This window comes from Macrobrachium nipponense, chromosome 6 (genome assembly GCF_015104395.2).
Source record: "Macrobrachium nipponense isolate FS-2020 chromosome 6, ASM1510439v2, whole genome shotgun sequence".
NCBI classification, from domain to species: Eukaryota; Metazoa; Arthropoda; class Malacostraca; order Decapoda; family Palaemonidae; genus Macrobrachium; species Macrobrachium nipponense.
This window is the reverse complement of record NC_061108.1, coordinates 117,107,900-117,122,570: the sequence shown is the minus strand read 5'-3', so window position 1 is coordinate 117,122,570 and position 14,671 is coordinate 117,107,900. Positions and strand designations below refer to the sequence as shown.

The 14,671-nt window shown below is 32.3% G+C and overlaps 2 protein-coding genes across 4 annotated transcripts in view; one reads left to right on the top strand and one right to left on the bottom strand.

Moving 5' to 3' along the window:
• Positions 1-14,671, bottom strand: part of LOC135216031 (uncharacterized) — a 922,226-nt gene that overhangs the window by 64,562 nt on the left and 842,993 nt on the right. The gene's annotated exons all lie outside the window — the stretch shown is intronic.
• Positions 10,857-14,671, top strand: part of LOC135216030 (connectin-like) — a 32,601-nt gene continuing 28,786 nt past the window's right edge. Inside the window, exons 1-3 of the mRNA XM_064250969.1 lie at positions 10,857-10,904; positions 13,025-13,545; positions 14,464-14,551. The gene's annotated coding sequence lies outside the window, so the exon portion shown is untranslated. The remainder of the gene's footprint in view (positions 10,905-13,024; positions 13,546-14,463; positions 14,552-14,671) is intronic.

The following is a 14,671-nucleotide window of genomic DNA, read 5'->3' as shown; positions in this document are numbered from 1 at the left end:
GAACTTCGTTTAGAGAAAAATTGTTTAAAGCAAAAACTGGGGATATGCTTTGTGACATGCGATGAGCGTTAAATTCAAGTATTACACGGGATGAGTGCAGGAATAGTAGAATTTTCTCTTCTGTTGAATAAAAAGTAACAATCTTCGTGTCTTTATTTAATTTAGTCGTGTAATCAAGAGTTATCTAGTCAGTTTTATCAGAATATAATTTGCACTTGAATTTACATTTTCAATAAGACTAGAAGGCATTTTAGTTCTTATCATTAAGATTCTTTGTCATTCTCAAGTTCATCGAAGTGTTAAAAAAAATATATCCCCTTTTCTCCCCACCCGCTTAACTAATATTTTTCCCTCACAAGCATTAATTTTCAAAAGAAGAACCATAAAAGTTTATTGCCAGAAACTAAATGAAATTCCAAATATCAGATCTTATAACTGTTTTTTTTCTGCTGCTTGATTCTGTTAACGAGTAAATGTTAAAACGCCAAAGACTAGAGCTCTCCATAAGGGTAAATAAAAATGCAATCTAACAGAAGATTTATGTATGCAAGCCATCAAAAATTTCAGAGACCAGAATTTATTCCTTTTAATGGAAGTTACGATATTTCCTGTTTATTACTTTGAAAACTTTAAATGGCAATGGAAATCAAATTTGTTCTTGAACATCATTTGTTTAAGTAAAGCAAAAAAATAAAACTGTTACATCAAGAGATGCTAATTATATGAGCATTACGTCTCGATTTCCAATTTGATTTCAGTATGGAAATATTAAAATGCAAACTCTGTTGCATCTCCACTCCAAGCAAGTGGGCGCCCATGCTCCCTCTTTAGAGCGTCGCTTTCATTTCCTTTTCTTTCTCTCCCTCTCTGGAATGTTGCTTTCGCTTCTATTTATCTGCCTGCCTGCCTGCCTGCCTGTCTGTCTGTCTGTCTGTCTATCTCCCTCTCTGCAGTATCCCTTTCGCTCTCATCAGAGAAGCGGCGAAGGCAGAAATTCGAGAGGTTGAAATGCAACGGATTCCCGCTATTCAGAATCTCTCTTATAAGTTTCCAGCATAAATTTGCACTGCTTAACGATATCCAATGACCCTTAGCTACTCGGCTGCTGGTATTCATTGACACTGTCGGTTCCAGGATTCGGGAGACTGGAATTACTAGCTGCTGGTAATGGCTCCAGCTAAGGTAATTTTGTCATTTAAAAGTCCAGAGGTTTTTCTTAGGGGTTTAATGAAGTCGCTTTTATTCATTCGTATTTTCCATTTCATTTCCATTCCAGATCTTTTAATTAAACAGGCTGCTGTTTCAGAATGGTAGAGGGTCAGGAGTTTTCATTCAACATTTTCTCAAGTGTTCTTTTGAAATAAATTCACTAAAATAAACTTGGGATTACCACACATAGATGCATTAATCTGTGAGTGTATGCGTGCGTGTGCGTACACTCGTATATTTTGTCATAAGTTCCATAATCATCCACTATATAAACGAGCATACATACCCTTACCTATATATATACATATATATATATATATATATATATATATATATATATATATATACATATAAACGCGCGCGCACACACACACACACATGTATGTATGTGTACTATATTATATTATATATATATATATATATATATATATATATATATATAATATATATATATATATGTATAGTATGTGTGCGTATATATAATATATAGTGAATTATGGAAATTATGGAAAACATGATTACACACTACAAAAGAAAGCATATACTATACATATGATGGAAGTTAACATGTAATTATATCATAGCTCTTAATCTTAAAAGTAGATGTACCAGTAAGTGAAATTTCACGAAATATGCAACATATTTCAAAATCATATTTATGCTGAGCAATGATTTCAAAATTATCCCCTACCATTGGTATTGTAGGTCTGATAAAGTGGGTATATATGACACAGTATCTTCAATAAATAACAGCAAATAAAACCTCTCATTAGATATCCAAGAAACGGGCGGAAATTAAAATCAACAAGATTTTAATTATAAAACAATGTAGCTACAGTCACGGTAATATAATGTCTATATATGTGAACAAAAATTCAAGTTGTTTTATTACCACGATCGTAACTACATTTTTTAAAATATCAGTCTTATTCATATTAATTTTCACCTTGTTCCTTAGATATTTTATCAGAGGTTTTCATTACTGATACTGCTGAGGATAGAATGCCATATAGTATAGCTACTGATTTCAGGGTCTGTATATATCTCACATTTCATGTGTATTTGAAATGGAACAATAATTCAATTATATTTAACATCTTTAACAAACACACGGACACTCACTAATATATATATGTATATATATATATATACATGTGTGTGTGTGTGTGTGTGTGTGTGTATAATATATATATATATATGTATATATATATATATATATATATATATATATATATTACTATACACACACATATATATGTATATACATTAAATGTGTTTCTGCTTTCTAAAGTTTCATTTCATATAAATCGTATGGCCTGATTATGAAAAGAAAACAGCATATTGTACCGCATGCACATTCCTTCGAAAGCATTTCCTGCATATCTCATCAAAGCATCTCCAGCAGTGTTCAGCAGAGAAGCTGAAAAGGTATTCGGAAAATTAGCGGACCTCGTCCAGCACTTAAGTCATACTGAAATATATATTTAATCTGTGTTTATTCCACCTTCAGGAACGAAGGCCATTTCATATCTCTCTTAGCATGTGACTGTAATTACGATATCTTAAGGCTCTCTCTCTCTCTCTCTCTCTCTCTCTCTCTCTCTCTCTCTCTCTCTCTCTATCAACACAGACAAATCAAAATCACAACCAAAATTCTAAGAATCTGAAGCCCTGTGGAACCTATATCAGGCTCAACTCGATTAGAATTTCAAAGTGTAATCACGTCTCTCTCTCTCTCTCTCTCTCTCTCTCTCTCTCTCTCTCTCTCTCTCTCTCTCTCTCCAACGGCAAATCACAACCGCAAATCAAATTCTAAGAGTCTCAAATCCCAATCGAAAGCGTTTACGAAATTCAAACATTCCCGTAGACACACCAATAACATTTCGTTTCGGTCCAAAAGCCATTCGAAGGTTCCTGCGTGTGTGCTCTATGGACTGGAAACAACGCGCGAATGGGGCTGTCAAAAGCCGGACCCTAAGAGTCATTATGCCGGTTATCGAGTTATTCAGATTACTTCGGCATTTTGAGGATAATAATTCCTTCCGTTTGCCTGCCTGCCTGCCTGCATGCTTTTAAAAGTGGCGTTCAAAGGTAACGCATCTGTCAGGAATTATCAAATGTTCACCTCTAAATATTATGTATACATTAAAATAACATGAGCAATCATATATTTAAAAGCATATTGAAATATCTCTCCTCCTCCGCATGAAATAAAAACCAAAGCAACAAACCTCTGAAATAAATAACAGCCGAACAGAAATAAAAAAAAAGGCCCCTCTTACAGAATTCGAGGCCCGGGGAGAGGATGAAAGCGAGGCCCCTCTTCATAATGTGTGTCTAAGACCTCATATAAAGAGTCCAGCAAGCTCAAGAGACCAAGTCAAGAATCCCAAGAGCTAGAGAGCACTTGCCAGGAATCATGAGTGACCAAGTCCTCTTGTAAGAAATCCCAAGAGCATCTTCCTAAATTCACCGAATCCAAGAGGTACCTACCGCTAGCACGAACACAAGTCTGGAAACCAATTAGCCCAAGATCTCATTCGGAGTCAAGTAAGTCAAAAGCTGATGATAAACATCGAAGAGACTACCGTGTCATACAGTATATTAAGATATTCTGGAGTAAATTTAATTGTGTACATAAGACAAAAAGTCGTTGCTCTAAATTCTGTGGAAAACACAAATTATTTTCTTCCTCCATCCTCTTCCACCATATACATGTATGTATGCATATTATATATATATTATATATATATATATATATATATTATATATATATATATATATATTATATATATATATATATAGTACTGTATATGTATATAGTATATATATATATGCATTAAGCTAAGTCCTTTAGTATCCAATTTGCACTACCTCGGAAATAATATATTTTCATATATGCTAAATGAAGGGGAATTTTTAAGTTGATAATAATTTAGTCCTATCGTGGGTTCGAACCACCCCCCAACGGACAAAGGAGAAATCAGGACTTCGGTGATGTTATCGACTCTGCCAACTTGTTGCCGAATCAGTTAGTCACTGAAGCCTTGATTTCTCCTCTGTCCACAGGGTGGTTCGAATCAACAAAATGACGAAATTATTATTAACTAATAAATTCCCTTTGATTAACATAAATGAAGATATATTAATTCTGAGGTAGAGCGAATTGTATATTAAGGACATTTGTAGGTTAATGCATGTATATGAATCACGGTGATGTGATAACAATTTATAGCATATATATATATATATATATATATATATATATATATATATATATATATATATATATATATATATATATATATCAGGAAGAGGAAGAGATATAAGCTTTGCTTCTCACAAAACTCTTAATAATGACTATATATATATATATATATATATATATATATATATATATATATATATATATATATATATTATATATATATATATATATATATATATGAGAGAGAGAGAGACAGCTCTGTTTTGCCCGCTTTGAAAATTTTTATCAAACAGAATATCATGAACATCTCGGCATAAATATCCAATGAAAATATGATTAACAAGTAAAAACCACGAATCCACGATGACGCTGAAAATAATTCGAAGTATACATAGCTAAAATACTAAAAAAATAAAGGCGGGGAAAATAGCTTCAAATCATGCGAGTGAAAAGTCGGCCAGCTGTAATATTGATATTGGCGTGGCACGACGTCAAATTAAGATTCTATTTGATTTACTTCGTAGAAATTTAATTACCTGGTTTGTGTCAGCGTGCGAGAATAAAATCAACACATATTTAATTATTTTTGACAGGAAACGCACATTTGTAATGCATGTATTTTTGTCAGTAAATATAATACCTACAAGTATAATTAGTGTTTTATATATATATATATATATATATATATATATATATATATATATATATATATATATATATATATATATATTTATATATATCTGTAACATAAAGAGGGGGATTTGCTGTGATACTTTAAATGATATATAATGTGATGTGCTGTGACATTTCTTAGAATGTAAAGAATCAGCAATTTAACTTCCCTGGAGACTGAGTGTCCGAGTGACAGCTTAGAATGCTGATATGCCTTTTTCTCGAGGTGGTGTGACATTAAAATCCTCACCTAAGCAGGTCAACGCTCGTCTGTCGTTATGGGCGTTTGTCAGAGGTGACTTTGAAACTGGTAATAAGTGGTTTCTGGGCGTGATCAGTGTGTGTGCGAATTCGTGCGGTCGTACGAGCTATATCGGTTCATAATAGCATGTAATTAGCTAGAACCATAGAGACTGTTACGGGGAGAGAAGGCAGGGCCAGGATGGCCTCTGCGAACAGTAATTTTGTTTAGTGAAGTGAAACTGGCTGAAATGGGTGAGTTATTATATCTGTTTTGGCCAAAGTGTGGATAGATTGTATTTGAATATTTATTTCAGAGGTAATCTGTTTATGTGATCTTTGATTATGTTCTTGGGCTTATCAGAGTGTTCTGTCTCCTAACAGGTGGTTCTAGTAGAGGGAACTATTCTAGACTGTGGAAACTATAATTGGAGAAGAGTGGGATTATTCCTTGGAGAAATGGTGTTGACTAATTACTGTGTAGACTGTTAGATTACCGAGGGTTATCTGAGTTATTTGGACTTTGAGTTAACAAAGTCCAAAGAGTTATTCAGTTAATACTTTGCTTTTAAATAAATGCATATTTTTGTAATGCACCACTCTGATTTGATGACCTAATGAAATGGAGGGGAGGTATAAAGAGAGAGAGAGAGAGAGAGAGAGAGAGAGAGAGAGAGAGAGAGAGAGAGAGAGAGAGCTGTTGGCTGTCAGAAGAGAGAGAGAGAGAGAGAGAGAGAAAATGTTTTACCAAAACCCAGTTGTCTGCCGCTCTGGCCATTCGCTACCAAAATGAATAACGAGATAATTGTCTCCGTATATATATATATATATATATATATATATATATATATATATATATATATATATATATAATATATATATATATGTATATATATATTATATATACATATTGTACATATATTATCAAAAGCTTTTGGGGTGGTCTATAATCTTCCTCCAGTATGTCAATAATACCTTAAATCCCCTGTAATTAAATATATTTATTGAAAGTTTAACATAAATTAGTATTTTCTTACCATGCTTTTAACAAGGTACAATTATCATAATAAACTCTTTGTTACATGACTCAATTACGAAATCTTGATAACTTAAGAAACAGTACTGACTGAGTTATAAGTCATTGCATGAATGCATCTGCTGGATTTTAGGATATTCCTTCAAACAATAGGTACTGAGGAAAGAAGATCCTACAGACAAACATAAAATTTTCACCATAAATGAATAAAAGAAAAAAATAAAGTTTTCGCTTTATAGCTTTATCAATAACTGTCTCAATTGGAAATTAATGCAAATAATCAATATATATTTATGTTATATATGTATTTATATATATATATATATATATATATATATATATATATATATATATATATATATATATATATATATATATATATATAATATATATATATATATCTCACCGAGATTCATATATCAGCATAAGCTAAAAATGTACTTTAATATCTAATTCGCTCTACTTTCGAATTAATAATCATCATTTATCTCGAAGGAGCGATCATCACCTTCTATGTCCTCTGATGTTATCTATAAATATATCTTCTCCTTGCTTGTATAAAATGATAGAAAAGAGTTTGGCAATATTCTCAGATTCCTTAGTTAGCTTAGAGTTATAGGATGTCTAAAAATACTTGCTCAGATTTCGCATAACATAATTCAAAAAGTTAATATAACGTAGAATGTAAAGAGAGAGATTAACACTGTCCATTACGAGATAGAATTGTTTCCTTAATATGTCATCGCCTTGAGATTAAGAGGAACTTGAGATCTCCGTTTGTTTTCCTAACCTGTCATCACGTTTGATAAGGGATTTCTGTCTCGATCGAATACGTGTCTTTGTTGAGCATGCTGCGTACATGTTTTCATATGCGTATGTCTTTGCTGAAACCGTGAAAATTTCACAATTTTTCTGTAAAGTTACGTCATATTAGAAGCTTCTAGAAGGATTGCATCATCTTTCGCAAGCCCAAAACGATTTGAGCCCGTCCGTATCTTGAAGTTGCCCATACAAGGGGAGAGAAAGAGTTTCATTACAGACTTTGAATTCCTGGCATTTAGATCTCCCCTCTCTCTCCCACGCCACTTTTGAGTTCATATTAACGTAATGTAAATTGGTCACTCATTAACGTAATGTAAATTGGTCACTCGTAACTTTTAGATTTCGGATCTTTTTAGTTATTTAGTATTATTTAGTGCTTTTTGTGGAATCTGAACAAACATTGTACAAGTGTGTAACAGCAACTTTTTATTTTTGGAATATTGTGAATTGTGTGGTGAAGTTTTTTGAACAAGCTGCAGCAGAAAGAAAATTGGTACCAAGGTAACACGTTTTTTTAAATTTATTAGTTGCAACTAATAGTTACAGTGGTTTGAGTGAAACTATTTCAATTTTTACACATTGCAAATTTTTGTGCTTCGTGTTTGTTTTTTTTGTGTGTGCATTTGTCCATTTTTTCTTGTTGAAGTGTGTGTTTTTATTTTATATTCGTGATTAATGCTTTTTGTAATGCTGGTATTTTCCACATTTTTTCTGTGTTTTCATTTGCATTCACAATTTAATTAACTTAGTTATTTTCATTAATTAATCATTGCACATTTAATTGAATTTTACACTTATGAATTAATTTGCATTTACTTAGAATTCTTTTCTAGTTTCATTATTGTTTAGCACTAGTGAATTAATTTCCAAATTTTTATTATTTCCTAACACTTTTAAATTTTGATTGAATTAATTATTTAATTTTCTTGAATTTTGTTATGAATTAATTTTGATTTAATTTTACTTAATTAATTCAAGAATTAATTAAACTTTGCTTTGTTTTCAAGTAACAGTAATTTTCCCTGATGTTGTGAATTTCACTTATCAATTTTCAGTTTGATAATAAATTTTTTTATTTAAAATTTTTATAGGTGTTTTCTTTTTCACCAGTATACATGCATATATTTGTGATTTGCTTAGGTAGAAACATAGAGTGGTAATTGAGCTGTTTTCCTTCAATTTACTTGAAGTGAGTTAGAACCAGGGAAGTACTTAGACTTCTGAAACCAGGGAAATACTTTGACTTTTAAAGTTGCTGATGGAGTGATGCCCTTTGATTAATTTAATTACTTACAAGATTACCTCACACCTGTTTTGATGAACTTAGTCTGATATTCTGCAATACTGGTAAGTTGTTTAAGGGATCACTGTTGCCTTTAGAGTATTCAGTCGTTTAGTACCTGTGATGAAGGTTCAGGTGTCTGGCTGTTGTGAGGTAACAATTTATGAATGGTAAGTGTAGTAATCAGATACTTGGCACTTCGTCACAATATATATATATAGATATATATATCATACTATATATATATATATATATAATAGAATGAGATTGACGGATTGAACACACACACACACACACACACAGGACGTACAGTGCATCCTGAATTTTTGGTTTCCGTGGTTCGAGTCCATGAGCCGACGAAGTTCTAATCAACTAAAAAATTCCCCTTAACATTTATGAAAATATGTTAATATGGATTGACTCTTGACTCCTCACAATAAGCTATATATATATATATATATATATATATATATATATATATATATTATATATATATATATACAAGTATATAAGGACATTAAAACACTCTGTTTTAAGCTAAGGACTATATTTCTGTGAACTTACTTCCACCCTCATCAAGCAGTAAAAACGATATATGCCAGGCATCACCTAAGGGCATATCTCCTGCTATTTATTTCACTAATGAAACTCCTTCTGTCATTCACTGATTGATAAGGGTGGAAGTAAGTCCACCGAAAGATAGTCTTTAACTTTAAAACAGTGTTTTAATGGGCCTTTTATACTTGAGACGTATCCTATTTTAACTGAAAAATTTATTTACACACACACACTCCACTCAACACAAACCACACACTCATCACAGAGTTAACACACACAACACACAAACCATAGTATAGTATATATACTATATATTATATACTATATAGAGAGAGAGAGATGAGACTATAATATAATATTATAGAGAGAGAGAGAGAGTAACGGACGAGAGAGAGAGAGAGAGAGACACATGAAAGCAAGCTCAGGAAATCATAAACTAAAAAAAATATGCTCACATTATATCACAAATCCTATTCAATTCAGTTCAGCTTAATTACTGGACAGTGATGTTATATTTCCATTCCAAAGGACAAAATAAATTGTCCCTTTAGACTAAGGCTTCTGCATCTCTTTGACAACGCTACTCGGCGAATTAGAATAGAGTAAATATTCATCAAGAGACTGAAAATTGATTCGGTACCTTTGCTCTTTGTAATTACACTCCTAAAAGGAGAATTCGGAGACTGTAAACCTCCGGCGAGGAAAATGTGTGCGTTGGCTAGTCTCTGTTCAGCAAAATATCTCGAGAAGTGAAGGGATATAAATAAATTGTTGTGAAAATTTGAAAACCTTCATCGGATGGCACCCTATAGAGGACACCTCAATAGAAGACATTACTGCATGAAATCAACTACGATTTGGATGAGTTTCTAATTTTAAAAAAAAGCCCCTTCACCATGGAAACAACCAAATCACGATCACCCAATTAATGTTTTCACCAAGTTTCACCAATTTCAATTCTGTTCTTTAGTTTCAACGTAATCCTACTCATAATCAGTCAAACTAACAGAACCTATAACATATACACATATATACAATAAGCAACCAATAACCCATTAATATCGAGTTCCCTTTGCCTTGGGAATAACTTACACCCAGAAGGAATTATATGTGTTACCAATAACTGCCTGAGAATCAAGGAATATCGAAATGAATACCTTATTGGCAGGCAACGCTGGAAAGACAAACATGTTATGTATTACTTGATAAGTGGGTAGCATATGAATTCGTAGTGTACGTTATGTTATCTTTGCAGCAATGGATAAAACTTACTGATCTTTACCTGTCACAAGTATGTATATCTATATACACACACACACAATATATATATATATATATATATTATATATATATATATATATATATATATATATATATATATATATATACAGGGTGGGCCAAAAGTAGCCTCACAGTTAAAACAGAATATATTCATTAAACGCATAAAATTTTTCAGACATGAATAAGTGGCATATTTAAGAATGAGTGACATGAAAAGGATAAAAATAAGAAGCATGTATTAATGGTACAGTATTAATTTTCTATTGAAGAGTACTTCGAATGACAAACAGTTCATGAAGTAACGTGAGGCTACTTTTGGGCCCAACCATATAATATATATATATATATATATATATATATATATATATAATATATATATATATATATATATATATATATATAAATTCTTCACGATGAGGTATCAAGGCACTATTAACAACGACACAAATCTCTTTATTGTCAATAAAGAATTCTTAATTATGAACCATTGCACTTACAAACCGGCCAGTTTACTAATAAAAAGTACTTATCAGATAACGGGTGTAACCAAGTACTACTAGATGGTGCGGTTTAGTTGTACAGCAGCAGCCAGCCTGGTAGGTTCTTTGTGGCATCTTTGACTAATTCCGAAAATATTATGGAGTGCTTACAGTGACTATTAACGATGGAAATTAGCGTATCATAATTTCGGTCTTCATTATGACCCACTGACACTTAAACACGATATTGAAGATTGTTGGAAGTTTGTCCCCTCTGTTGTTGTTTAAGAAGCTCAGCGCTCGCCCTGATCCAGGCTTCGAACTGCCACGAGAACAACAACTTTGAGGGCAAAGTTGATGATCTATCGCATCTCCTTACTTAATCCACTTCTTATACTAAAACGGTATTGCATTAGTTCATGCACCATTTTTTCCCTAGAATCTATTGCAGTTTTTGATTGAATTAATTTGCTGAGCCGAAATGAATATTTGAACGGTTTTTACAAATTTTTCAGTTAAAATGGGCTTTAAAACTATATTACTTATGAGGTGGAATATTACCCTAATACATTTCAACTTGTATTTTAATATTTTACTTACATTTGTAATTATTTATTTACTAATTTGTTAACTAATCTGCTTTTCTATTAACTGATCGCTTTCTGTTTTTGCATTGCCCTCTGTTACTTCTTGCGATAAACACCATAAAATGGCCGCTTTGGGCTTGTTCCATAAGAATTGGTTCATAATAATAATAATAATAATAATAATAATAATAATAATAATAATAATAATAAAATAATAATGTTAAGAAATTCACAGTCTCGTGAAAACAAATTGAAAAAAATCCCCAATTATACATTAAAAATATATTTTCTTTTTTTTTTTTTTTTTTTTTTTTTTATTTTTTTTTTTTTTTTTTTTTTTTTTTTTTTTTTTTTTTTTTTTTTTTTTTTTTTTTTATTTGTAAAAAAATAGAACAAAGACTTTCGAACACCTGAACGGTGTTCTTCATCAGTGTAACGTTACATTTTAACGTTACACTGATGTGTAACACCGTTCAGGTGTTCGAAAGTCTTTGTTCTATTTTTACAAAGAAATTTACGTTTTTTACTTATAATTGTGGATTTTTTAACAACAACAACAACAACAAACAATGATAATAATAATATTTCTGAATCTGGCCTGTTTTATGGAGCGAAGTCTGTCAACAAAGAGGCATTGATGTACTTACAATAAAGCCGTACATACAAGAACTTTTAATGAAACTCAGTCAATGAGCAAAATTAACAAAGAATTTAAGAAAGCCAACCGGTAAATTAAAGCGCATTACGACAGATGTCAAAACTCGACGTCTGTTCGATGCGATCCACATATCGAGCTCTCGCTTGCCTTCACTTCTTCCCCTTGGCTCTATCTGGTTCTTACGTTTTTCACGAGCGAAATGTTCAAACGTAAATAACCTCAGTGTGACAGATGTCTTCTTATTATAGCTCCATCCCTCTCAATTTTTATCACTTAGGTTTAACACTGCATAGCAAATGAAAGTAATAATTCCGCGAAGTCATGCAGTTGACTGTCAATTGCCCCGAGAATGTTGTTCGTATGCTAATCAAAGAACATTTTAAGACATAAAATAGGGGAACTCCTTACTCTCACGCATGGTTGCATGTGCGCGTACGCACACATACACAATACACACACACATATATACATATATATTATGCATATATAAAAAGTATAAACGCACGCGTATGTGTACGGATGAGGGTTTGAGTTTTGTCAAATTGTGGTAATTCCTTATTTTTCTTTTGTGTTTTCACTAGAAACAATTGGCAACTAATTTAATTACTCAGGATTCCAGGAACTTCAATAGCTACCTAAAGTACAGTCTTCTATTATTTATGGAAAAACAGTTATAGTGCCCATAATAGCTGTGAACATCTGCATGACTCTAACTTTTAAACAGTATGATGGACCCTGCTGCACTTCCCAAAAGTTATCTAAAACCCCTCGTCAAAGACGATAGAATATCTATACATAGAGCAAGCCAAAACTATCAATAAGAAGTATTTAGGTTTTAAAAATAGTTGTTTTAACAACGTTACACATCCGAAATAACCGCAGAGAGCATGCATTTCAGCATCTTTCTGGCCCTTAAAGAGAGCAAAACTTGGGAAACCTCCTCCGGGATTTCAATTTTCCACCCAACTGACTCATATTTAATGTGCTTCCAGATGACCCTTATCGTGAAGATCTCCTTAAGCGTCCTCGCGGTTATCGTCTTCCAAAGGGTCGCTGCGGTCCCTCATGGGACATCCGAGAACGACGGCCTCTTGAGGAGACCGGAAAAGAGTGGCCCACGAAATTGGGGGAAGATAAAATCTCTTAACACGGGGAGAGGACAAGATGCAGTGGGCATCTTTCTTGGGGGCGGGAAAAATGAAGAGATGATGGAATATTCAGAGGGAAAGTTCCTTCTGGATCTCGGTTGGGCAATGCAAGAGGACTATGCCGTTGATCTTCGCAGTTTGAAGCTTCCTACATCCGACGAAACAGAAGAGGACTTGACATACGCTGGCGGAAGAGCATCAGAAAAAATGCCAACAGACGATGAAATGGCCCAAATTTTAAAACCATCTAACCAAGAGGCTGCGTCCCAGGCCAATTGATTTGGCCCTGTTCATGTTCAACGTCAGGGGAAGGGGATGTCTCGATCACGTGCCGTAATGCCCAAGGACCCGACTTGATACACAAAGTGAGTAATAAAAATATTTTTCAATATATCTTGGCAGTGCCATGCAATTTCTGGCTTCATTTTGGTAGTCAACTTCAAGGGAATATAATTACAAAAGTATCCATAAATATGCTCGCATGCACAAATGCGTACGTACAAAACGGGATATAAGTATAGAGACCTTTCATATATATATATATATATATATATATATATATATATATATATATATATATATATATATATATATATATATATATATATATATTATATGTGTGTGTGTGTGTGTGTGTGTGTGTGGTGTTATATATATATATATATATATATACTATATATATATATATATATATATATATATATATATAAATATATATATATATATATATATAATATATATATAAATATATATATATATATTCAGTTGTATTCCACATAGAAAATGAAAAAGGTATGTGTCAGAAAATGCCCAACAGTTTCGTCCTCCAATGGACCTCTTCTTGGAGCGTTTATTAAGAAGAGGTCCATTGGAGGACGAAACTGTTGGCCATTTTCTGAGACATACCTTTTTTCATTTTCCTACGTGGAATACAACTGAATTACTATATCTTCGTGCCTAAGAAGATTACTAGTACTATATATATATATATATATATATATATATATATATATATATATATATATATATATATATATATATATATATATATATTTATAAACCGATGTGATTTTACGATTACAATAGTCCATGTTGTTATTATCGCAATATTATCAGTAAGAGATTCTTATCTTAACATCTGTGTTTTTCACATTTTTTCAGTCATCTCAGAACTGCGATGGATTGTATAGTTACTCAGGATGATTTAAAAAGTCATGATGAATGATAATCTCAGATACTTGGGCGTTCGGTGCAGTATCATACATAATTATTGTTTTTTCCAGGCACTGATACCCAATTATCCCAGAGCTAATCTCAAGATCCTGAATATTGCAAAGTCTAATGTAGGAAGGCTTCCGAAGGACATTTTACGTAAGATTGATTTACATTTTACCTTCTTTTACTCTATACAAATTGAAGCAAACAAATGAAACAAAAAACTTATATATATAAATATATGTTATATATATAATATATATATATATATATATA